A 23,401-nucleotide genomic window follows, 5' to 3' on the forward strand; every position below is an offset into this window, starting at 1 on the left:
GCCACCCCGTTCGGACTATTCCAGTTCGTCACCATGCCGTTGGGGTTACACGGCGCGGCAGCCACGTTCCAGAGGCTGATGGACGAGATCCTAGAAGATCATCGCGACTACCCCATGGCATACATAGACGACATCGTCGTCTTCAGCAGGACATGGGAGGAGCATTTACAGCAGCTGGGAGCCGTCCTGCGGGCGCTCCAACGGGCAGGGCTCACAGCAAACCCCAAGAAGTGCCAGTTCGGGAGAAGGGAGGTATCTTACCTCGGGTATACGGTGGGGAGGGGTCGGCTAAAACCGCTACTAGACAAAGTACAAGCCATTAGAGATTACCCCCGGCCCCACACCAAGCGACAAGTACGCCAGTTTCTGGGCCTCGCGGGGTACTATAGGCGGTTTATAAACCATTTTGCATCCCTGGCAGCCCCTTTAACAGACCTGACGAAGAAAGAGAAACCCCAAAGGGTGCTGTGGACGCCCCAAGGGGTGCGGGCGTTTGAGACACTCCGCCAGTGCCTGGTGTCGGGTCCAGTGCTACGGCCTCCCGATTTCGAAAAGCCGTTTCTGTTGCAGACCGACGCCTCCGAGGTGGGGCTCGGGGCAGTCCTCGCACAGGAGGAGGAGGGCGCGGAGTACCCCGTGGCCTACCTAAGTCGGAAGCTGTTCCCTAGGGAAAGAAACTATGCCGTGATAGAGAAGGAAGCGTTGGCCATTAAATGGGCCATAGACTCCTTACGCTACTTTCTTACAGGCAATACCTTCACGCTGGTGACGGACCATGCACCGCTGAAATGGATGCAGTCCATGAAGGATAACAACGCGTGGATAATGCGGTGGTACCTGAGTTTGCAACCTTTCCGTTTTGACATTAAACACAGACCTGGTAAAGATAATGTGAACGCGGACTGTCTCTCACGGTTGCCGGGTGACAAGCAACCGGGGGGCGGACAGACTGTAGGAAGGGGGGAGGTGTGTGACAGGGCAGAGCCGCCCCGCCACTCGCTAGCGTCACCCGGGGCCGCCGAAGGGCAGGGCGCGGGGGTCTAGGAAGCGGGGGCGGGGAGGCCGTGGCACGTCATCACGATGCCCCCAGGGATGTGACGGACGACGTCACGGGCGCGACGACGGAGGGGAAGGGGGGAACCCGGAAGAGCTGGGAGAGTAGAAAGGACGCAGGGGGAGACGCGGTAGGGACGAACGGCGCGGAGGGAGAGGAGAGAAAGAGTGCAGCAGGAGGAAGGACCTCGGGGGGAAAAGTCCCGGAGGGGAAGGTCCCGGACGAGGCGGCCGGATAGTCGGCGCGGCGTCCGGCGGAGTGGAGAAGGACCCAGGGTGGGTCGTGTATCCCGGGAGCAGGTGTGTTTGGGGTGCTAACCCCCCTGCTACCACCAAGAGACACCCTCTCGGTGTTAGGTCCCTGGGTCGGGGTCCGGAGTGAGGGCGGGCCCAGACCCCCCACTCCGCCTAGGAGGTACGAAAGCGAGCGGTGCATGGTGCACAACCTAACTTCTAGCAGAACGGGGGCGGCGGACTGTGCCGCACCCCGTGACAGGGAGGTTATGTTGGACATTAGGAAAATCTTTCCTAAATGTCAGGGCGGTTAAACACTGGAATAATTACCTGGAGGAGGAAGGAGATTGTGGAATCTCCATCATAGGAGACGTTAAAGAACAGGTTAGACACGCATCTGTCAGGGAAGATCTAGATTGGGGATGGGAAGATACAGCCCACTGTTTGCATTTGGGCTGCCAAGCCTTTTGATCTGGCTGGTGCTTCCCCCTTGCAGTGGGGACCAGTGTCGATCAAAGAAGCTAGCACAGGGGTGGGCAATAATTTTTGCAGGGGGGAGGGCACTGAATGAATTCGGGTACATGGGTACGGCTCAACTCCTAGCCTGGAAGGTGTGGGGCTGTGAACTAGCCTCCTTCGAGAGTTGTGTGGGGCCAGATGCTTTGAATTAAAAACACAGCAGAGGTCTCATAACTCCCAGCTCTGCCCAGGGGTGGACTGGCTCAGCGGGATACCGGGCATTTCCTGGTGGGCCATCCTCCGAAGGGCTGGCTGGCGGCTGCTGGAGGAGGAGGGGGATTGTGACGAGGCGTCGGCCATGTACAGGGCACAGTGGGGCTGAGGGAGCACATGCATGGCGTGCTCAAATACTGCACAACAGCTTAGGGAGGAGACGCCCAGGCGTAGCATGATGCCATTGCGCTCTGGTTTGAACTCCATACCTGGATGCTGCCGCCGGGGAGGGGAGAGAGGCAGGTTTGGGGCCAGGAGCTCTGAGTGCTCAGCTCGGGCAGGAGGCTGAAGGATCCGGGAGGGGCAAGGACCTCTGTCCCTCTCATGGGGGTCGGCGTGGGTGCTGTGCTCCCCGTCTGGTCATCCACCCAAGCGCCACTGCCCCCGCCCTGGCTCCTGCTCACTCAGCCCTGGCAGCACTCAGCTACTGCCTCCCCCGCTGCTAGCTGGGGCCCCCTGCCGCAGCTGTCGCACCTTTTGGCTTCACCTGGTTGCAAAGCAGCACTGCTCTGCGGCTCTGTGTGGGGACGTGATGGTGGGAGGTGCTGGCTCGAGGGGAGTGAACCCTACAGGGCAATGCAGGGACGGGCACAGTTGGGATAGCTGCACAGTGACACCCCCCCCAGTACTGAGGAGTGGGGGAGGGAAGAAGGCTGCCCCCGCCCTGTTGTCAATTTGCATTGGGAGAGGTTGTTTTTGGGGTGAGGGAAGGCCTGGGTCCGTAAATCCCCAGCTCCTGCAGTCCTGTTACTACATGACACTCTCAGTTTTCTTCAAACATTTCTAAGCTTTGTGGTTAAAGAGAAAATCTTTGAGAGGAGATCTTATGCATGTTGTGATTACATATTTATGTCCCTATGAGCGTATTTGGATCTTTAAGAGGTAATTTTCGGGGCGGAGGGGGAGTGGAGGGGTGGAGAGGTTACAAAATAAAAGGAAAATGTACATGCTTTATTTGAATGGTAGAATTTTTTAAAAACGAAGGGGAAAAGGAAGTTTGTATTAATATCAGAAGGGAAGTGATTGAAACATCAGCTATAGTTTTTTGGTGGACAGTATTTACAAGTTTTCTGTCTTGTGCTAGAATAAAAAGGGGTGGGGGTACAGGAGTGAGGGCAGGGGGCTGGGAGAGTTGGGGAACTCAGGGCAGGGGTTGAAGGGTGCTAGAGTGAAGGCAGGTGGTGGGGGGCTGAGGGCACAGGGTTTGTTGCGGGGCATTAGGGCAGGAGTATAAGGTTGCAGTGCTGGAGTCAGGGCAGAGATATGGGGGACTCTTGGTGAGGGGTAGGGGTTAAGATGTGTGGGCAGGGGGCTGGAAGGTTTGTGGGGGCAGTGAGAGTGAGGGCAGGAGGGGTGGATTCAGGGCACAGGGTCTGGTGGAGGGGGGGCTCAAGGTAGGGAGGTGGGGTAGGAGGTAGAGGGTGCAGAACTCAAGAGATTACGGGGCTTACAAGGGTGACAGTGCTGTGCTGATGACTCCTCCCTGGGGGACAGAGCTTTGCTTTCCTGTCAGCAGCTCCTCCGAGGGGGCAGAGGACCTGCATGGGCTGGGCCTGGCCTCAAGTTTGTCTGGGCTAAGCAGGGCTCCATAGGCCAGTGGTCCCCAACCTTTAGAGGCTCTCGGGCGCCCAGGAGTGGGGCCACTCACGCGCCGGACGCCTGGGGACGGGGCTGCGTGTCCGGGGGCATGCCAGGGGACGGGGATGCCCTTGCACCCAGCGCCGCCGCTGGCATGTGCCTCAGGGCCGGGGCCGCCCGAGCGCCGAGCACAGAGGGCGGGGCCGGCCCAAGTTGTTGGCAGGTGCGCACAAATGCCCCGGCGGGTGCCATGGCGCCCGCGGGCACCGCATTGGGGACCACTGCCATAGGCCAACTCTGGCCTTCAGCTGGCCCCCATCTTGCAGCTGGTGAAGGAGGGCAGGGTTCTGGGAGCCCGGTAGCCTGTCCAGAGGAACATAAGAACGGCCAGACTGAGTCAGACCAAAGGTCCATCTAGCCCAGTGTCTTGTCTGCCCACAGTGGCCAATGCCAGGTGCCTCAGAAAGAGTGAACACAACAGGGAATCATCAAGTGATTCCCCTCCTGTTATCCACAGGACCTGGAGGAACCCTGCGGTGGGAACACGACGGGGAGGGACACAGGGTCCTGTGGAGGGTCGTGGTGCATGGGCGTCCATCCAGACAGGGTGGCCAGGGAGCCCCAGCCCCTCCCCGCCTGGTCACCATGTTTGGCCATGCAGGGCAGCAGCATCTCCATGGCTCCCGAAGGGGAAACTGAGGCAGCAGCGAAGTGACTTGCCCCAGGCCAGCCGGTGGCAGGGCCGGGACAGAACCCAGGAGTTCCTGGTACAGAGTGCCTGGTGCTTTGGGTAATCTGGGGCCAGTCCTAGTCTCAGGCAGAGCTCTTATCCCTGTGCCGGGCTAGATCCTGTGGCCTGGACCAAGCGTGCCGAGCAGAATGCCCCCTCCCTCCGCAGCAGAGGGCCTAAGCCATGGCCGGAGCCGCCCCTACTCCAGGTTTGGGTCGCTGCCAACAAGAAAAGGGCGGGAAGGGCGCGGCCGAAAAATGTTTTGCTTGAGGCAGCAAAAAACATAGAGCCGGCCCTGGCAGGACTGGAGGTGTCAGTGAGAGGAGGACAGGGTGATGCTGGCAGAGGAGAGGGTAAGGGCATTGGGGGCTAGAGAGGGGAGGGGAAGGTGCTGGGAGAAGGCTTGAAAGAAGGGGTGGGCATGAGGAAGGTGGGGATGGAGCAAGTCATGTGTGAGGGCACAGAGGGGCATGAGGGGAACGGGGGCAGAGGGTAGTGAGGGGATGGGCATCAGGGAAAAAAGAGGGCAAAGGGGGCAGGGGCAGTGAGGGAAGGGGGAGGCACCAGGAAGGTGCAGGGGTAAGAGAAGATGCAGGTGCCAGGGGATTCTGGGGTGAAGCAGAAGGGCAGACACCTGCAGGGGAGGGACCAGCACCAGAGGAGAGAGGCAGGGCAGGTGTGTAGAGGGAGGTGTTAGGAGAGGAGATGAAGAGGGGTAGCTCACATGATCAGAGTGGGGCTACTGGAGGAGTGGGCACAGGGGGGAAGCTCTCATGAGGGCTGAGGGCAGTGAGAAGGGCAGGAGTCAGGACAGCAGAGGAGGGTGAGGGATTAGTAGGCACCAGGGGAGCTGATGGAACAAGGAGAGGAGACATGGCAGCAGAGGGAAAAGGTAGAGGTGTATAACATATTTATTAATAACTTGGGTGACACATCCAAAAAAGCCACATGAACTCAGGACTGGTGCACAACACAAAATCCATTCTGCTCATGGGAGGAAACTCTTAAAGGGAGCACTTCCCTCAGCCTCTCCGCCCCAGAGTTAATGTCACACACATTGGGTTAATGCAATTGCAGGACAGCTGCATGAGGGGGGTTTGGTGGGGACCAAACTAATACCTGTTGGTAGGAGGATGGTGGGAAAAGTCCTTGGGGAGGGGGGGGTCACATGACACCTTTTACTTCTGGTCATGTGTCCATCTTGCCCCGAGAGCGTTCCCTCCAGAGGCCTGGGTAACGGGAGTCAGGAGGTGTGGATAATGGGGGTCGGGGTGTGGTTAACAGGGGTCAGGGGTGTGGCTAATGGGGGTCAAAGAGTAAATTTTAAAAACATTCTTTGATGTGAAAAAGTAGGCTGTTCTCAACCCATTTTCCGGGCCTATTTTGACTGTCACGTTACCCAGCAGCTGCACAGGTTGTTGCAGCTATTTAAAGGGCTCGGGCCTCTGCTGGGGTAGCACAGCAACTATGAACCGTGAGGCATTTAAATAGGATCCTGCTATCTGAGCCACAGTCTGGAAATTTGGGCAGCAAGATACAAACTGCAGTCTGTGGGCCGGTTCAAAGTGTTAGGCAGGCTAGTTTGGTCCCCAGGCCCTGGGCTAGTAGCTCCATGTTGCTCTCTGCACTGCAAGAAGGGATGTGTGTGTGTGTGTATGAGTGTGTGAGAGAGGGGCTTCAGCACACGATCCCACCCCAGCTAAATCGCTCCATTCCTATTGGCCAGAAATTAGCCAATGGGAGCAGAGGAATTCTGCTGGGGGCAGGGCAGCACAGAATAATTTCTCAGCTCGCATTGGCTGGTTTCTCAGAGCTTCTGCTAGGGGACAGAGGCAGTTCATAAGGCCTCTCCCTTCCTCCCCACTTCTGACAGATCAGACAGCCACATGCACAGTCAGCTAGCGGTCTGGGGCTACTGGCAGGGAAGCCTGTGTGAGAGTGCCGCTGGCCAGGTGCTGCTTAGATAAGCACCTCCTGGCTAGAACACATCTCTGGCACTCCAGTCCCCACCACCTCCCAACTTCATTCCAGATCCTGCACCTCTCCTAAATCCTCTCCTGCACCCAAGCCCAGGGGCGGATATAGGGCAGCGTGAACGGGGCGGCCGCCCTGGGCCCCGCGCTTCAGAAAGCCCCGCGCATGCACCGTGGCAAAGGGGGGGCCCCGCGGAATTATGCTGCCGGGGCCCCGCAAAATGGCCATCTGCCCCTGCCCAAGCCCCCTACCACACACTGCACCCCAATCTCCTGCCCCAGATCACAGCTTCCTCTCATATCCCACATCCTCTCCTGTACCCTAGTCCCATACTCTGAGCTCCCTTCTGCACCCAATCTCTGTCACAGACTTCACAGCCCCTCCATAGAAAAGTGTGGCCCTTGACAACTTACCAAAATCTTGGTGTGGTCCCCCCAAAAATTATTGCCCAGCTTGGGCCAGATGGTTCTTGGTCCTGCTATGAGGGCACGGGATTGGACTTGATGATCTCTCAAGGCCCCTTCCAGGTCTAGTGTTCTATGGTTGTCAATACAGTGGAGTCCAGATTAACTGACACCCAGCAATCCGACACTCCGCTTTATCCGACCCTGCAGCTCCCGGGGACTTTGTCCCTGGGAGCTGTAGGCTCAGATACAGCGTGGGCTGGGAGAACGGCCCTGCTTGCTGCTCCTGCCTGGAAGCGTCCTGGCAGCAGCAGCAGTTTCTCTTAGAGAGCAAGGGAACAGCTGATGCTGCTCTGCCGGAGATGCTTCGTCCCGGCAGGAGCGGCATCAGCTGTTCCGTTGCTCTCTACAGTAGAGTCCGTATCATCCGACATATTAGATAATCCGACCATGTGTCGGTCCCGTTTAGGTCAGATGATAGGGACTCTACTGTATATCAAAACACTCTGATACCATTTACCAACTGAAAGTTGCTGCACTGTTACCTAAAAGAGATCTGAGATTCAAAACTGATGGATGGATCTAGAATGGGCCAGAGGTCTATTCTGTCATCCGTATCAATCTATAATTCACATTTGCATGTAAAAGCTGCATTTATAAATTTCACAGAGTTTTTTATGACCTGGTCTGTCGTTGCATTCTGTGCTCCAGCAATGAAGCCCTATTTATTCACCTTTTCCACCAGGCTGTCCCTGTGCATTGAGCTTTCTTCCCTAGTTCACTTCTCATTCAAATCACTCTCCAAAGGACTACTTTGCCACCACATTGACAAGCACTTAGTTAAAGACCTCATCATAGTTCTATTTTAACAAATGTTGCTCCCTCAGATGCTCAAATGCCTTCCTTCAAAGAGTAACAACATGGACTTCTCCTTTCAGTGCACCCTGTTGGTTTCTTTCCCTTGCTCACAGTCACATCTCAGCCACATGAAGCAAGGTGCATCCATCTTCTATGCACCGAGAAGTACCTAACACAACACCTCTGGATACTGGAAAACAATAATGAATCTGAGTAGTTTAGTAAGGAGCCTGCTCTGTTGTGGTTCGTGTTTCAGTTTCAGAGTTGGCTTTCACTTCCTTGACGGCAGCAATTTAGGGAAATTAGACAACAGTCCCTGAAATGTACCAGTTTAAGGGACTCACCCAGGCACAGCACTATCTTGTCCGTTGGACAGTATGAGACAGCTGCCCTAATCCCTGTGGTCTGGGGGATTAGGGCAGCTGGGGAGCCCCAAGTGGCCTGGGAGACTAGTGGGGGATCTGGCAGACTCGCCCATGCACTCACCAGTGGTGGGAAGAGGAGTGACCCAGCCCCAGCCTGCTCCATTCCCATGCTCTAGGATCCATGGGAGCAGGGTGGGCTGGGGCTGGGTCACTCCACTTCCTGCTGCTGTGGTGACTGCAAGGGGGCCGCAACTCCGGCTGCCAGCACCAGGTTCTCTGCTAGTCTCCCAGGACATCACAGAAGCTTGGAAGAAGGGGGGGGAATGGGAGGGAGGGAGGGACAGAGAGGAGGGTATCCAAGGCCCAACATTCCTGGTAGGAATAGCACTGCCTGAGCAGAAACTATTAAAACCTTGGGGGGGGGGGGGGGGAGGTGGTTCCCTAAATTCTGTCACCAAAAGTCCAAGTACTATGCAGAATTCCCAAACCAGCACTATGAGGTTGAAAGGAGACTTATAGTCCACAGAAATATCTCCCACCTTATGCTGTTCAAATCAGTTTTGCCTTAGCATTAATGCTAAATTATTCGTTAAGTTGCACAGTGTACTGAACTGGAACAGCAAAGGGGTGCAGTGACAAAACTGAAGAACTGTCCTAGATAGACATGTCATTAGAGGAGGTTTGGGAACAAATTGATAAACTGAACAGTAACAAGTCACCAGGACCAGATGTATTCACCCAAGAGTTCTGGAAGAACTCAAATAGGAAATTGCAGATTTCAAATAGGTTTTGATCTGAGGAAGTGGGTCTGGCCCACGTAAGCTCATCATCTAATAAACCATCTTGTTAGTCTTTAAAGTGCTACATAGTCCTGTATTTTGTTTCAGGAAATTGCAGAACTATAAACAATGGTTTGTAACCTATCCTTTAAATCAGCTTCCATATCTAATGACTGGACAATAGCTGATGTGATGCCAATTTTTTAAAAGGGCTCAAGAGGTGATCCTGAAAAATACAAGCCAGTGAGTCTAACTTCAATATCAGGCAAACTGGTTGAAACTCTAGTAAAGGACAGAATTCTTAGGCACATAGATGAACATAATTTGTTGGGGGAAGAGTCAATACAGTTTGTGTATAAAGGGAAATCATGACTCTTCAATCTACTAAAATTCTATAAGTGGGTCAACAAGTATGTGGACAAGGGGGAATCCAGTGGACACTGTACTTGGATTTCCAGAAAGCGTCTGACAAAGGCTCTTATGTAAATTAGCTTGTCATGGGATAAGACAGACAGTCTTTTCATGGACTGCAGACCAAAGACAGAAAACAATGGGAAGGAATTAATGGTCAGTTTGCAGATTAGAGAGAGGTGATGTGTCCTCCAGCAGCCTAACCAGAATGAATCCTATTCAACATATTTATAAATGATCAGAAGAAAGGGGGAAATTATAAGGTGGTAAAATTTGCAGATGATACAAAATGGTTCAAGATAGATATGTCCACAGCAGAATGCAAAAAGTGCAAAAGGATCTCACAAAACTAGGTGAATGAACAACAAAATGGCAGATGAAATTCAATGCTGTCAATTGCAAAGTAATGCATATTGGAAAACATAATCTCGACTATACATATAAAATAATGGGGTCTAAATGAGAAATGTCAATGTGTCGTCAACTACACAATTAACTGGTAAGCCCGGGCTAATTGGTTAATCCTACTGACTACATGCACTCTTTCCTGCTACTTACTGCCTCTGTAGCAGAGGCAGCAGGAAGGACGGGGAGAGAAGCAGGAGCCGATAGCGCGGGGAACCTTCCACAGATGCAGCAAGGGGGTGGGGCAGCGGGAGCTGGCTTCCACAGGGCCACCTACCCCCTCTTCCCTGCTCCTACAAAGACAGTGGAGGGAGGGGGGAGAGACAAGGGCAGTAGGAGCTGATGCTCATGCAGAGCCAGCTTAAAAGCCAGCTACAATGTCAAGGTTTACACAAATACCCAATAGTTAACATCCCTAGTCTAAGTTAGCTGTTACCACTTAAGAGAGAGATTTTAGAGTCACTGTGGATAGTTCTCTGAAAACATCCACTCAATGTGCCATGGCAGAGAAAAAAAGCAAATGGAATGTTGGGAATCATTAAGAAAGGAATATATAAGACAAAGAATTTCCTCTTTATAAATTCATGGTACACTTGCATCTTGAATACTTTGTGCAGATGTGGTTGCCTCATCTTGAAAAAGATATATTGGAATTGGACAAGGTTCAGAAAAGGGCTAAAAAAATTATTAAGGATATGGAACGGCTTCCATATGAGGAGAGATTAATAAAACTGGAACTTTTCAGCATGGCAAGCAGACAACTAAGGGGAGATATGACAGACTTCTACAAAATCTTGACTGGCATGGAGAAATAAGGAAAAGTTATTTACTCCTTCTCAGAATACAAGAACTAAGGTTCTCCAAACGAAATTAATAAGCAGCAGGTTTAAAAGAAACAAAAGAAAATATTTCTTCATATAACACACAGTCAACACTGTCAACCTGTGGAAATCCCTGGCAGAGGATGTGGTGAAGGCCAGGACTTTAAAAGGGCTCATAAAAGAGCTAGATAAATTCATGGAGGATAGGTCCATCAATGGCGATTAGCCAGGATGGGTAGGGATGGTGTTCCTAGCCTCTGTTTGTCACTGGCCACTGTAGGCAGACAGGATACTGGGCTAGATGGACCTTTGGTCTGACCCAGTCTGGCCATTCCTATGTTCTTAAGTTCACCTCAAATACAAGGCAGAAAACATATAAAGCCTGATATATTATGGTTCTCTAAACATTTGGTTTCTTTAAATGAAATAAGTTGGTTAATTGTTAATTATATCAGTTAATTTCTGCAGAAGTCCCTTAATACAATCTCTTCTGAACTCTCAGAACTGATGAGAACTTATTACAATGAGAGGTTAAGCCTTATTAGTTTATTTGATTTCATTTATCTTCAGACATTTATGTAGTGGTAGTTATTACAACAAATGAATGTCCACATTATTAAGCATTTTGCTTTCTTGACACTAGGAACTAATACAAAAAGCTAATACAAAAAGTGAACAGTTTCCCTCATTTTTAGAAAGACACTGCAATGCAGAGAAGCAGTGCAAATTACACCGAGTTCCTCATTACTTCCACATCCAGTATCTAAAGCTCTGTCTCCTTGCCATACATCAACAAACCATGGAATGCCATCTGCAAGACAGTTCTAATGTGCAGTATAGATGGGACATTAACCACACCTGAGCAGCATAAAAGGCACTGAAGGTTCTAACTGAGAATGGATCACGGTTACAGGCCCAACTAAGGGTACGTCTTGACTACATGCCTCTGTCGTCAGAGGCATGTAGATTAGGCTACCAGACATAGGAAAATCCTCATCCCAGGAGGCTTACCTGGGTGGTCGACAAATACCTTTGATGTCGACACCCGCGTGTCCAGACTATCGCGCTGAGCCATGTAAATTTAAATGAAGTGGCGATTATTTAAATCGCTGCTTCATTTTCCTATGTCTGGTAGCCTAATCTACATGCCTCTGGCGACAGAGGCATGTAGTCTAGACGTACCCTAAGCTGTGAACTGGAACCTTATTGTAACAGGTAAAAGAGCAGGTTCCCCAAATCCACAGTGTAGGCAGACCTTAAATAACAAAACAAACTGAGCCGCATTTCTTATTGGATCTTGACTTGCTGAATCCCATACAGAACAGAGAACAAACTCATAAGGACAGATGGTTTTTCTTTGCATGTTCTTTTTCAGATCAACTGGAACAGGAGAAAATCCATATTCAGAACTCAGCTATTCTGAGAAGCTTGGGTCAGGGTTACTGAACCATGAGGTTTCCAAACATCTCTCTGAGGCATCCAGAGTTTGTGCAATTTGTTTCCATCTAGAGATTAAGCAGTTTTTATCAATGTCCCCTAATTCAGCAGGGATGGACGGCCAAGGTGCTGCATCCTGCAGTGAAGGGAAAAGAACAATCTTAAGAACTTTGTTTACACAGACATACCTGTTTAGATAAGATTTCCTCCTGAGATGGACACTTTGGTTAAGCTGACTATCTCTTTGCTATTATTGATGTATTCTGAGGAAACTACCAACTGTACTTCCTTTGTCTTCCATGAGAACCAAAATCCTATTCTCACTTAGGGATAAACTAAGCAATCCACTAAAACAATGCCCCCTTGTTTTTTAATTAAGGACAGAAGGATTCTCACTGTTGCCTTGTATTCTGCTCACTGCATGAAGTGCACCTGGATCCCATACAGCTGCATATTTATTAAAAACAAATGAAAAATAATAAAAGAACGGGTGTTCCTAGAGGGTAATAAGTGATATAAAAAAGGAGACCTCTCTGATAGGATTGCAGTGCACATACAAGCTACACTGTATTCCTTTAGGTGATGCAGCGGCAGAAAGACTGATTCTCACAAACAGGTCAAGGGAATAAAGCTCACGTTTACCATCATTTCATTTAATATTCCAGAATCACGGTTCCAGAACCAAGCTCTATATTTTAACTCCTCATAACAGCGCAAGCTAACAAACCATGAACGTGCAGTTTGCTGACAACACATGCAGACATTGCCTACATCTGTTTATTTTCTCTGATGTTTATATGCACATATTCCAAGTGATTTTAATGGATTTGGCCCTGATGAAAGGTATTGAATTCAGAACTTTAGGGAAAGAAGACTTCTGTTTAGCTCTGGGACAGGTGCAGCACAAGAAGCAGCAGGTCAAGAGAAGTGCGTTTAAATTAGTGGTGGATAATCTGCGTCCATGTGTGGCTCATTCGGGTTTTATGTGCAACCTGCAGCAGAGGGGAGGGTGGAGGAGCCCCTGGCAAAGTAGTAAGTGGCACACATTTAAAGCAATGGCTTGTATGAGGGGAATGCAGTTTGCACACAACATTGTGAGAGCTGTACACTTCCTCTGCTTCTTTATGTTACTTTTGCTGGCAATTTAATTTGCTCCTAATAATGGATCACTTTACATTGAAAAGGTATGATAAAGAAGGAGAACCAAGTACAATGTATTTAATCTTATTCTTGTGGTCATAGTGGGTACACATACCCGAGTTCAATCTTGCAGCACCTGAGATGTAGGACAGCCACTGATGTGGCCCACTAACTAGCCTTGGTTGCCCATGGCTTGCTTAAACTGTATTCCCTTCTCCAATTCCAGACACTGAACTTACCTAATGTGCTACACATCCATTCCTCCAGCAGTTCCAATACAAGAAAAGCTCTGAAGCTTTCCTATCCTAAACTTCAGGACTAGTCAATGCCATGAACTGTTATTGGGCTTGGCACAACAGCAGAGAGAGGAATCTCAGTGCTAGTCTACACCGGATGTGCTACATTGGCACAGCTACTACGCCATAGAGAAGACACTCTATGTAGTTCCCAACTGTTTTTATACCACAGTCCAGCAAACCCATCCACACACTTTTGATAGACCAGTAACATTTTACTTGCATATTCATTATGGTAATTTTAAGAGGTCATGTGTTATTTTATATAACATCTGTACGTATACAACACATGCTGTAACAGATCAGAGTTTGCAGATCTCTACGACACAAAAAAAAAATTCACAGAAAGAATTCCCCTCTGGCTGCTGGCTGGGGCCTGCGGGGTGGTGCACAGAGGAACAGCCACCGGGGTAGGGGCCTGTGTGGCACCCTATTTAGCAACTGAAATTTTGTCAGGAACATAGGAACTGGTGCCCCCAAGCGCTACCACCAGTGACCTTTGCCTGCCCTCCCTCTTATTCCATGAGGCGGGGGGAGCTGCCATTGTATCTCCCCCATCTCCTTCTGTACAACCGTTGCCCTGTGTCTCTCCTTCCCCAGCCAGGCTGCTTTTGCTCCACAGTCCCCCCCCAGCCTCCCCTCTCCTCATCACTCCTTTCCTGCCCTGTGACCCCCCTCAGAGTTTCCTTCCATTGCACTCCTGGCTTCCATCCGCCCCGTAACTCTCCCTGAATCCCATCAAACCTCCCTTCAGCGCCTCCTGCCTCTGCCTCACACATCCCTGTTCCCCTTCACACTCTTATCTGCCCCGCCCCTCTTCAGCCCCCTCCCAGCCTCTCCAGGGCTGGCTCCCCCATGCCCCAGCTTCCCTGGACCTGGGGCAGGACCTGAAGCCAGCTCTGCTGGGAACAGCCCAGGGCTAAATCCTTCCCCTGCAGCCCCAGGGAACCAGGGGCACTGCTGCAGGGAGGCAAGAGGTGTCTTTCTTACCTCCCTCACAAGCGCTGCCCCCCTGGGGCAGGGATTGGGACAGACAGGGACTGACCATACTGGGAGCACTGCCATGGAAGAGGCTCCAGGAAAGCCACAGGACTGGCCCTGATGGAGATTCCTCCTCCCAGCAGCAGCCCAGGTTCTGGGGCCCCACAGCAACCCCCGTCAGGATTCAGGGATCCAGCCTGGAGCCAGGTCCCGGAGTCACTGCAAGCAGCCCTGGCTTCGCTGCTGCTAGGTCCTGCCACGCTGCAGCCCCTGCCCCGGGGACCCTCCCACCCCTGGGCTTGAGCAGTGTCCACTGCATCAAGGCAGTGTCATGCAGAGAAGTCAACACAGCGCTGGGCGCAGGGAGAAGTGTTAATCCTGGGGGAGGAGAAGGGGGGTTTCTGGGCAGATTGTATCTTGTTCCAGAGTCACGCCAAGCCAATCATCAAGTCATGGGCGTGGCCTGACAGTGTGCCACAGCCTGGTACCTGTCCAAAGACCAGAGGCTGGGAACCACTGGTCTATGCTGATGGAACAGAGCTATCTGGTCAGCATAATTACTCCATCTCCACAAGAGGCCAGTTATAGTGGTGGGAAAGCATCTCCCACTTATATAAAAATGTCCACCCCAGTGCTTTGGTTAGTGCAACTTCATTCATTGGAGAGACTTTAGTAATATTACCCAAAGAGAAAGTGTAGACCTGCCCTTACTCTGCATATTATCTTTTAATATCTGTTCTCTTAGCTAGAAGTGTAATATTCAGTGTCAGTTATTCTAGAGCAGGGCTACTCAACATGTGGCCCACAGGCCACATGCGGCTAATGGCCCGTTTGCTTGAGGCCCACGGTACAGTTTGGTTTTATGGTGCAGTTTGGGTTGATACCTGTTTTAATAGTTAAATTCCTGCACTGTCATTGCTCAGTAAAAGTGCTGTCATATGGGTGGAAATTGGGTAAATATTGCATTTTATTAATATCAGCAGAACTGACTTAAATGAGGCCTGAGTGTTGTGTAGTCTTGCCTTAATCTTTGTATTCATGCCCATCAGTGTGGAAGAAGCTATTTGTATATATTTTTGCACATATACACAACCACCCTTAAGTTGCAGCCCTCAGCATGTGCTGTGAGTATCATTATGATCCCCATTGCTTCCAAAGTTGAGTAGTCCTGGTTTAGAGAAAAGGTAAGAATTAAGTTTAATGGGCTGTCTGCACTTCATTAAATACTTTTTATTTAATAGAATTCTCCTGTTCACAAAAATTCCAACTGAAGTGGGATTAAAGGGGTGATTTTAGATATTCTAAGAGGGTATAGTGTCCATATACACTATCAAAGGCAGAAGGCATTAATCTCATAAAAGGATTCATATGTTGCAACTAGAGCAATTCTGCTTAACAGGAACAAATTAAGATGATTTCCCTTGTAAAAATGTCCATAATTACAAATAATTACCTTGTACTCTCTGAAAATCTCCATTACAGCACTTACTGCAAAGATGTTCCTTTCAAATGCTTTATTTAGGAGAGGAAGAAATGTTGCTTTCTGAATAATATTTTTGCATTTCATTGATTAAATTACAGTTCTGTTGTGAGTGTGAACATGCAGCTATGAAAATTCATCCTAACAAGAAAGCACCCAACTGAAACTACAACCACCATTCATTAGGTCCTCACAGCAACAAAAAATATAAATTAAAGAACATGAAATAAATCAGATATTTCCAAAAGTTAAGGCAATGAAAGATAACATTAAGGTTAAATTAAAACAAAAAACAACATAATCGTAAGGAGTGGTTTTCTGCTGGGAAAGCTGGAGAAATGATTTTAATGTGCACTTTTTCTTAGGGTAATTAGGGAAAACATGGAAACAGCTGTTGCAGTATTTGTAAAAACTATGCAAAGCCAAACAAAATACCAGAGGTTACAAGCAACTCTGAGCTTTGCATTTGTTTTTTCTTCTTGTGTAGAAATAAAATGTAAGCAAAACCAGTCACTCATTATTTCTTCATAAGCAAACATGTAAAACCCTAAATGCCTCATTGTCAACACTGGGGTTTGAGTCTGTTGGACTTTTGCTATGTCTGCACATCTTCCATCGCCATCTCGTATCTCAGTTTACATATTACCCTTTATTCACCACCGTTATGATGCTTCAGTTTTACAGTAAACTGTTACATGTTCCAGGCCCAAGACAAAAACAAAGCTTTTGCAGTATTCAATACAACAAAAAGAGAAATATCCAAAATATCAGAGAACTGGCTTCTACACTGGGTCTGTTTACAGTCTCTTGTCTCTGGAACATTTTAAAATAGGGCTGTTTGTACCAAGACTGTAAAGCGTTTGTGCTCTATTCAGTACTGATCTACAAGCTCGGCTGTATAATCTCCCCTAGAACCAGCTGCTCCATTCCTTAAAGGATATTTACTATTTTGAAAGCCTATAAATATGCATTCACATGATCAGGTAATTATTGTAGAGAAAAAACTCTCAAACACAGAGAGACTAGATGTAATAGTTTACAAAGGCAACCAACGAAAATAATATTCAATTAATTCAAAAACATTCAAACTCTGTTCAGTGATAGACAAAGATCATGATGTACAAGTCAGCCAAAACAACTCTCTTCAGACCGTTTGAGTCATGCTATGAAGATCTGGATATGAAAAAATAACAGGTGGTCCACAATCGTACACACATAAAGAGAATATATAACACTGCTAGTTTTGTGCTAAAATAAGAGTAAACAAATTTCATTCTTTGGAATAGCTGATGTAGGAGTTATGATGGAATTTCCTCTCTGACCAGTATTACACAGTTAACAGCTGGGCCTACAGAAATGTGCTCTCTCTCTTAACCATCAGGTATTTGCCACTGATTCATGATACTTGATGGACCAATAGTTTGGATACAGAAAATCATATGTACCCATGTATACTAAAGTAGGATTGGGGATCCTAGGCATTATGATAATACAAATAATAATACGGTCAGAGAAAAAAACGTTGCTGGATTATGTCCAATGTATAGCATAGGGATATTAAATATTGGCTAACTGAATAGTCAAGTAACCTCATAAATTCTTATCAGTACTCAAATATTCTGTAGTCCCGAGAAGTGGGGCTGGCAGCCTGTGCGCTCCAGTCCCACTCTTGACGAGCTCCCTGCCACCCTGCGCTGCTGCCTCTGTGTCAGAAGCAGCAGTGTGGGGTACAAGTGGAAGCTGGTCCATGAGGGGAGCCAGTTTAAAAAACAGCTCCCCTCATGGACCAACTGCCTGTTGCCAGCAGCCCCTGTCCAGGTGGCGAGGGGATCTGAGCTCCTGGACCCGGCACAATCCGGAACTGAGCTGGGCTGTCTGCCTGCCTGGCTCTTAATACACTTTAAATGCAGAGCCACAGTGGGAGTAGGTCCTGGGCACGTCACAAGCCAGGACTAAGGTAGGCTGCTGGCCAGCCTGCTAAAAAATTTACTGGTGGGGTTCTGAGATTATTTCTGTACTTTTATCTGTCAGCCTAGTCTCAGAAACAGGGCAAGCATTCTGAGTAACACTGAAGGTATGTGCCTATGTGGGAGCTTTTAGTAAACAATTGTTCAGATAATTTTCCCCTATTAGCCCTTGTTTGTGACGGTGCTTTGCCACCACGGCAAGGATTTTGGAGAACACTCACAGTGCTGTGAGAGAGCAAAAGTCAAGACCTTGTATTAGTAATGATCTCTTCCCAGCGTAAATCTAAGAAACCTTTTTGTGAGCGGGATAAATGGTTATTTGGAAAAAAGGAAGTTGAGGGCTGAGAACTAGTCCCCATGTTCCAATGCTGGAACTCTACTGAACTCTACTCTCTATGTTGTGTTAGTACCTGTTACATGGCTCCCAGATGTAGAAGATGGTTTACTTCTTTCTTGCTGTGGATGATGCTCATGAGAAGGTTTCCTGAAGAGGAAAGGGGAGGGGCTAAACTACAAAGTTGCTGAGGAGTAGATCCATTTGTTTCTACTTCTTGTCATATGGATTGAGCCTACCTTGATACTTTCTACTGAATTGGTTGACTGCATTGATGACCAAAGTGTTCTCCATGGAATGAGAGAATAAAAACTCCAACCCTTGTGAAGGGACATAATATTTTTTATCAGCCCTTCTGGAGGTGCGTGGTACTGTTGCTGGGCTTGCCATGTGTTTTTGGCTGCAGGGGCGGATGAAAGTTTTGTGGGGCCCAGGGCAGCAGAATTTCGTGCATGCACCACAGCCACAGCCGACAGGTAGTAGTGCATGCTCGGGGCCTATTAAAGCATGGGGCCCGGGGCAGCCACCCCGCTCGCCCTGACCTATATCCGCTGCTGCTCGGCTGGTTCCATGACCATGTCATGTGTTGGGAATGCTGTGTTTCAAGCCAAGGAGGTTTGCATGATGTCCAGTAGTTTATGCTGAGACTCTGGAACTTCCTTCAGAGAAATCTTTGGGGCCAGCAATCTGCTGCTCTTTTGAGGAGTACCTGAAATTGTCTGAAGTCATTCACAGTGGTGGGTCATGGAGGGCTATTTTTGTCAGGGGAAAAGGAAGAATTGTTGGAAAATAGTGGTGTTCTGTTTGAGGGTCTCCTCAGGGAGCTCAGAAAGTACAGACACTGAAGGTGACACTGGTGACCTAATGTATTTCCTGTACAGACTGGGAAGGCCTGCTGTATTGCCTTCTATTCAAAGACCAGGGTTCCCAATAAGTCTACAGTGTGGGGAAAGATACAGGTGGATGCATCTATGGATAACTGTACCATGGCTAGATGTCCTGCCTGTGGTAAGGTCTTGGTTGCATAGATTCTAGAGTTGCCATTGATCAGATGGGAGAGGAGAGGTGTGGTAAGAAAATATCCCCCCGCCCTTTCATTATCTTTCTCCTCATCGGACAACAGAAGGGCCAGAGGTGAAACAGGCTGGTCTGGTACAATGTGTACTGGGGACATGCTAGTGCTAGTAAATGAGATCGTCATGTCAATACCATCATTAAGTCTTTACATTACAGGAAGCAGTGTGGTGCTGTTGGTTCTGGCGCCAAAGTCGTGCTGATGATTTCATTGTATTTGTGGCCTTTGGCATCAGTATATATGTTGAGCAGGTGGTAGCAGCATAGTCAGTGTGGTAAGAGTCTTGGTGTCGTACTTCACATGGTTCCATCAGTACTGTGACTGAGGAGATTGGCTTTTGCTTACCTCTCAGCTCCAAACCTGCACACTTTGGGTTGGCAGATGCTACAGTATAGGCAGTGCCGGAGGATCCTCGTGCCTTGTACACAGTCAGACATACTGCAGTCATTACCGAGGATAAAGAACAAGTTGGGGATCTGTTGTTTTTGTGTGTTTTTTTGTGTTTGTGGGTTTTGGGGGGTTTTGGGGTGGGGAGCAGCTCTTTGATAGAAGTTGTTGCTATTTTCCTCATTACCTTTTTGGAGGAATGAACCCTTTCTCTGTGAAGAGGGATAAGTCTCTGGAAACTGTTGTCTAGAAGAGGCCTGCTGGCCGGGATCAGATACTGGTTACACAGACCCTCGCTCTAGCTCCATCATAGGTAAAGAATGAGAAGGATCTGGATGAGGAAGTGAGACAGCATTGAATGCATGACCCAGGCTGGCACTGTTGCTGAAATTCTCTGATCGAAGGCATAGGGATGCACCACCATCATAAGCAGAGTACCCACAGAGACTCCATGAAAATGAAGGCGCTCTCTCTTTCCTGTACTCGATGTTTCTTCCTTGTGTACAATGGAGTAATTGATCACAAAAACTGTTCAGAAAAGAGAGGTTAGTGCTCTAGCCTTTGGAATAAAGGAGACTGATTTAAAACAAAAGCCTATAATCTCTCTGAAAAGGAATGTGATTATGTTGTGATGTGTCACATTACAATATCATAATACATTATTTGGTTATTTCCACTTCTAACTTCTTCGTCTTCTTCTGATTGTACTACCACAGGCATGTTATTATCTCATTCTCTACAAGCAGTATAACATCCTCCTTTCCAAAAGCACATCTGCCTTCATGTACAGGATTTCTAAGACAAGAAAATGAATTCCAAAACACTTGCATCTTATGAGCCAGGCACCAGGAATGTTAAACTAAGGCAGTGCTCTCCAACCTTTTTACACCCAAGATCACTTTTTAAATGTTAGAACAAGCCAAGATCTACTGCCCTGTCCTTCCCCCAAGACTGCCCCTTCCTTGAAGCCCCACCCTCTCTATTCTCCACCTCTCCATCACCTGCTATCCTCAACCTTTATACACTATACACTGCCACTTTTTTCCGATTCTTCTGTAGGAAGAGGTTTTTCCAACATTTGGCCTGTCTAGACTGGACCAAATGTCAGAAAAACCCCTTCTTTCGGAAGCCCCCTTATTCCTCCTGGAAAGAGGAATATAGGGGTGACTGAAAGATCATGTTTGTTCTTCCACTAAAAAAAGCGGAAGAACAAATGCAGCCCTCGACACAGAAGAGTTTTTCCGGGATACCTCTGGAATCCTGGAAAAACTCCTGCAGTTTAGCCATATCCTCACTGGGTTGAGACAGGGTGTGAGGGCTCTGGTGTGGGAATGAGGGATTTGGGTGTGGGAAGGGGTGAGAGGTGCAAGTTCTGGTAGGAAATCTGGATGCAGGAGGAGGTGGAGAAGGAGATGCTGGTTCGGGGAGGGGACTCCAGGCTGGGAAGTGTTGGGGTACTAAGCAAGCCACGGGCTTCAGGATGTGAGGGTGCAGGAATTTGGGTTAGGGGATGGGAGGGGCTCAGGGCAAGGGGTTCCAATGTATGGGTGTGTCTACACTACCCTCCTAGTTCAAACTAGGAGGCTACGTCTACACTGGCCCCTTTTCCGGAAGGGGCATGTAAATTTCACTAGTCGTCGTAGGGAAATCCGCGGGGGATTTAAATATCCCCCGCGGCATTTAAATAAAAATGTCCGCCGCTTTTTTCCGGCTTTTAAAAAAGCCGGAAAAGAGCGTCTACACTGGCCCCGATCCTCCGGAAAAAGTGCCCTTTTCCGGAGGCTCTTATTCCTACTTCAAAGTAGGAATAAGAGCCTCCGGAAAAGGGCGCTTTTTCCGGAGGATCGGGGCCAGTCTAGACGCTCTTTTCCGGCTTTTTTAAAAGCCGGAAAAAAGCGGCGGACATTTTTATTTAAATGCCGCGGGGGATATTTAAATCCCCCGCGGATTTCCCTACGACGACTAGTGAAATTTACATGCCCCTTCCGGAAAAGGGGCCAGTGTAGACGTAGCCGGAGGGTAATGTAGGCATACCGCACTTGCAAATGAAGCCCGGGATTAGAATTTCCCGGGCTTCATTTGCATAAGCAGGGAGCCGCCATTTTTAAAACCCCGCTGGTTCGAACCCCGTGCAGCGCAGCTACACGGGGCTCGAACTAGGTAGTTCGGACTAGGCTTCCAATGCACTGCCGGAACCCCCAGAAGTGGTGCGCAGCTGCAGGACTTCCATCCACTCCTCAAGGTGGCGGCACTACCTCCACTGTTGCTGGAGGTAGGTAGCGGGGTTTCTTGGGGGTGGAGAGAAATTGCGGGGGGCACCTTGCAATCGACTGGTTGAGCCCTCGCGATCGACCAGTCAATCGCGATCCACGGGTTGGTGACCACGGAACTAAGGTATTTTCACCACTCCAAGTGATCTACAATTACTGTACCTCCTTGCCTGACTCCATGTTCTTTCTCCTTGTCTTCCTGCATTGGACTCTATGAAGAGATCTTAACATGTATAAGTGTTCTAGTCTACTCCATATACTCCTTTGATGTTAAGCCTTGTAAGTTTATCCTCTTTCCCCCAAGCCTTCAGCAAGGAAGAGCATTAGCATGGATTCCACTCACTTAACCAAGCACACGTAATTTTTACATCTTTAATCTAGGCAGGTCTCAGGAGGTAGTCGTGTGAGTCTGTAACTGGAAAAACTTAAAAAACAACAAATAGTCTGGTAGTGCTTTAGAGACTAACAAAACATGTGGATGGTATCATGAGCTTTCGTGGGCACAGCCCACTTCTTCAGATGATACTCTCTACATGTTGTGGTAGTCTCTGAAGTGTTGGAGGACTATTTGTTGTTTTTTAAATCTAGGGAGGTGATACTGAACAACAGAGCTATTTCAGGGAAGCGCAGGGAATTTCATCATGAGAGCATCTACAAAGTAGAAGTTATTAAAACTAAAGTCCCCTGAACAGCTGCATCACTCAGTTCAACTACCCACATCTTCCATTAGAGATTTGCCATCACATTTGGGGAAGCTTCTCCATTCCATGTCTCTGGTGGAGGAATGCAGAAAAAACAGCAATGGTGTGCTGTCACAGTAGCCACAAAATGTAGTAACAACCTAGGCAGAGCTGTGCTTTCAGGCTGGAAGTCATTTCCAAAGCAAATATTCACAAAACCCATACAAGAAAAATATATATAATATTTAACTGTCCAACAACACTAACTCCTTTTAATTTAAGTAGCTTAAAAGTCAGACTCAGATTTGTAAAGGCTCTTCAGAAATATTAAACACACCCTCTAAATACTGAAAAAAGGAATTTCTTGACAAATTATTTATTCTGATCTATTTCTAATAGATACTAGTACTGCGTGCAAAAACAGGTAAAGCTCATATCTTAGCCACAATATTATTTACACAGCTTTTGCCATTAGTCTCTCTGGATTGTTTTCACCTGGTCCGAACAGAATTCTTTCCTAGTTTGGAAAATCAAAAGCCAAGACAGTATTCTTAACTTTTAATACACCCACCCTACAATTCACAAAAGTAACTTGCCCTTAAAATAGCCCTAGTGCTAATAATTCTTCCTGCTCCTTTAGGGCAATGATGATTTTAGTGAGTTTCTATTCATTCTAAGGTAGGAAACATTCCAGTTCTGCAGGTAACAAGAAGTGCAAGGTTAGACTTTTACAAGTATTATTTTTTTCTTGCAAGGGAATCAATCTACCAGTTTGTTGCTGAAAGAGGGAATTCTTCAGCTGGTGACATTTCACAAGTGGAATAGATAACATTCAAGATGTTTTCGCTGCAATGTTTCTAAGCAATATTCCAAAGAAGCACAATTACTGATATGAAAAAAGGTCACTGAAAGAGATGTTGTTGTTTGAATAGACTCAGTAGAGATTGCTCTGAACCTAGAGAAGAGTGGATGTTTGCCTCACACAAGAGGCACTTGAAGCACCTAGGAAG

General features: G+C 48.3%; 1 protein-coding gene and 1 long non-coding RNA gene across 10 annotated transcripts in view; both read right to left on the reverse strand.

Moving 5' to 3' along the window:
• Positions 1-8,065, reverse strand: part of LOC142818532 (uncharacterized) — a 36,214-nt gene extending 28,149 nt beyond the window's left edge. The window contains exon 1 of the long non-coding RNA XR_012896039.1: positions 1-8,065. This exon is cut by the window's left edge and continues 23,206 nt beyond it. This is a non-coding gene — a long non-coding RNA (uncharacterized LOC142818532).
• Positions 1-23,401, reverse strand: part of TTC28 (tetratricopeptide repeat domain 28) — a 590,183-nt gene that overhangs the window by 307,066 nt on the left and 259,716 nt on the right. The window lies entirely within an intron of this gene.

This window comes from Pelodiscus sinensis, chromosome 15 (genome assembly GCF_049634645.1).
Source record: "Pelodiscus sinensis isolate JC-2024 chromosome 15, ASM4963464v1, whole genome shotgun sequence".
Lineage (NCBI taxonomy): Eukaryota > Metazoa > Chordata > Testudines > Trionychidae > Pelodiscus > Pelodiscus sinensis.